The sequence below is a fragment of the Acartia tonsa genome, chromosome 13 (assembly GCF_053477335.1).
Source record: "Acartia tonsa isolate MP-2025a chromosome 13, ASM5347733v1, whole genome shotgun sequence".
NCBI classification, from domain to species: Eukaryota; Metazoa; Arthropoda; class Copepoda; order Calanoida; family Acartiidae; genus Acartia; species Acartia tonsa.
The window spans coordinates 26,198,331-26,201,538 of record NC_137272.1 but is presented as its reverse complement, the minus strand read 5'-3'; the positions used below and the strand labels follow the sequence as shown (position 1 = coordinate 26,201,538).

The following is a 3,208-nucleotide window of genomic DNA, read 5'->3' as shown; positions in this document are numbered from 1 at the left end:
ATTTCCTTTTGAAAAGAACTATAGACAAAAATTTTAAAAGCTAAGCTTTTCTATAATTAGGGTAGGTCCGTACGTACGTCTGTCTGGGATAGAAAGCTTTTTTCCGTTAATTTAGGCATGATAGAATTGTCCAATCGATTTCAAACTTTGCATGGTGATTCCTGTAGTAGGTAGGTACGATTTAGAAAGCGTAGCAACTCTATAATCATTACCAGAATGCCCGTACGTCCGTTTTAAACATGTTGATTTTTCTACTTTTTCAACAACAAATTTTCATCCGTTTGATCTGATTTTTAGTATATTGATTTCTGGGACAACAAAGTACAATATTATAAGCAAAGCAACTCTATAATCAAGTCCTAAAAATGCAAGTATGTCCAAAAATATTATCCTGTATCAAGCAGTTTTTCAACAAATTTACTTACAATTTTGCTTCGACTCTTATATTTGTATATACTGATTATTCAGTTCTGACACTATACAAGTGTTAATGTCCGTTTGTCCTTCCGTTTCAGAGTGTCGCTTTTATGAATGTTGTCATCCTTGTTTTTTAAAAGTTAACATAAATTTTATCATTTTACTAATGTTTATAAGCCTCAAAACTCACACCTTTACCTCCCCCTTTATAAATAATATTTAATATTAAATGCGTAGTTACTCTTGTTCATAATGTTTATTTGACTGACTTTTTAATTTGCTATGCTTCGCATTTATAAATGTTATCATCCTTGTTTTATATCATTCTAGGTATATTATATGTCCATAAATTTCTTTGTTAAAATAGCTGTATTAAAGAATCAAGAAATTCGTTGCTGTCTGGTATAAGTTCATCCCAACCCATTCTTCAGAGAATTAGGTGAGATTTCAGGGAGTTTTCCCAGGGCTCGACAGCCGCCTCAAAGATTTAGGGAAATGAACCTTTTACATTATACCCCCCCCCCCCCCCAAAAAAAAAAAGCAAATTACCCCCCCCCCCTTAAAAATTTTTTACCCTTCCCCCCCCAAAAAAAAAAGCTTGGACACCTCTGTCCGAGGGGTATTGTATCGCGCAAGCTATAGTAATCAGTTAGACTTCTGCAAAACATTTGTCAATCGTACAAATCCAATTTTTTTTTTAAAGTTCTTATGAACCGATTACAGAAATTTCCCATTATTAATCTTAATAGAACTTATTTTTAGGCCCATATTAGTGGGGCCATATTAAACTTTACATAGCCCAACCTAACAAAATAAAAAAATCCATCAATAAAGATATTCGTTTGTGGTCCACTTTGGAGAGAAACCTCTAATTATTTATACGAACAAAAAAAGTGTGTTTGGTACCTATACAATATTATACATGCTGTCACGGCCTAAGACCGGTTTTTAGACTAGAACACATACATCAGTTTAGATTATAATGGAGCTTGGCCAAGTAAAAGGATGAATATCTCTTTCAGCAGTAAATTGCTTTATTGAAGGTCATAGAATACAGTTTGACATCTGTTCAGAGAATTCATATCATGCCCTTTCACACAACACAAGACCTCTTTCTTATCAGAATTAATATATTTTAGCAGGATGAATATTCCATCCATCCAGTTAAAAAGACCCAAATACACTACCACATGTCTCCGAACGTGCGCGGAGCGTGGAAAGTTCTGGAAGCTTCCGTCCCCCCACTCCCTCCTCTCAGAGAAAAGGGAAACGGATGCCGCGTTGCACACACAAAAAACCTTACACCAAAGTTCCATTTAAATATCAGAAACTTTTCATCTTTTCTGAAAACAAACAAAAATCATTCCCAAAACACATGGTATAAACATTTAAGAAGCAAACATTTTCAATAATTTGAAATATTCTCTGTCCTAAAGACATCCAGTACATTAATTACTTGATACAATCAACACTGAATATCTGCTCCTTGTCTCACTTTATCAGTAAGTCATTACGAATTATTTTGTGCTGCTTTGCAACTTATGGATATTGTCATCCTTATTTATTAAAAATATTTAGATGTAACAGATTTCTGAATGTATAGCAGTCAGTGAATAATCTTCCTACAAGAGAAAATCAGGTATTCACAATTGGAAAACAAGGATGACAACATCCATAAAAGCGAAGCTCTAAAATGGAAGTATAAACTGAAGTATAAAGTGTCAGAACTGAATAAGCAGTATATTAATGCTAAAGACTAAACTAAATTGTAAGTAAAATTGTTGCAAAATTAAATACATGATACTGTTAAAGAACTATACTTACATATTTAGGACTTTATTATAGAGATTTTTCGTTTATATGATTGTATTACTTAGTATGTCTTACTAGTTTAGGTTAGGTTATATTGGGTAATAGGTAGCCACGCAGGGATAGGGCACCACAGGAATAGGTTCTGCAGGGCTAGGCATAGGAAGGCACTATAAGGCAAATCACTGCTTCGCTATTTATAGATGTTGTCATCCTTGTTGTTTTTTCAGATGAAGCTGCAGGACATGATGGGCAATGTGGAGAAACTTATCTAAACAGTTACAAACTCAAAGTGATTAAATTAAAAGTATCTACTGCAATTAAGTTTTAAATGTTGATAGAATGGAACATTTCAGTGTGGCTTCAAAACTGATTAATATCTTCTGGATAAGAACCATTTCTAAGCCATACGGAAAAATCATGTATCATATCGTATTACAGTCAATTTTTTTATGAATAATAAACTTAAGTCAAAATCTTAAAACTAGTTTTGTAAATCTGAGCCTTCAGGACTAACAAAACTGGAATTCATCTACTATTTACGTTAAGATGACTACAATACGATGCGACAAATAACTAATATTAAAAATATAAAAAATAAAAATTTACGCGTACTTATGTGGTATACGGCAGCTCTGGACCATGCAGAAACCAGGACATTATAGTGATGCTACGCACCTAGCTAAATCCTGTTATTCTACAATTATAAGGCCACCTGAAAATATGTCAGATAACGGTACTGGTTTCATCTCTCAGTTGTCCTGCAAATGGAGGGAGGGGGTGTTACCCCTCCCTCTCCCATCTTAAGCACCGGAACCTTCCCCTTCCACCACCAAGTTATCAGCACCACCTCAACCCTGAGGATAAAGGATCTAAACCTGCCCTCACCTGATAGAGTCACCCCCACACAGACTGTTGCTGTCACAAGTAATCATCAAACCTTCCCTCTTTAGTACCCAGACCTACCACTCAACCCCTCTAT

The 3,208-nt window shown here is 34.7% G+C and overlaps 1 long non-coding RNA gene across 1 annotated transcript; it reads left to right on the top strand.

The window, feature by feature from the left end:
* Nucleotides 1-747: 747 nt before the first annotated feature.
* On the top strand, nucleotides 748-2,839 carry LOC145304555 (uncharacterized). The gene is made up of 3 exons (XR_013874117.1): nucleotides 748-856; nucleotides 1,996-2,056; nucleotides 2,457-2,839. It is a non-coding gene; the product is annotated as an uncharacterized LOC145304555 (long non-coding RNA).
* The last annotated feature ends 369 nt before the right edge of the window (nucleotides 2,840-3,208 follow it).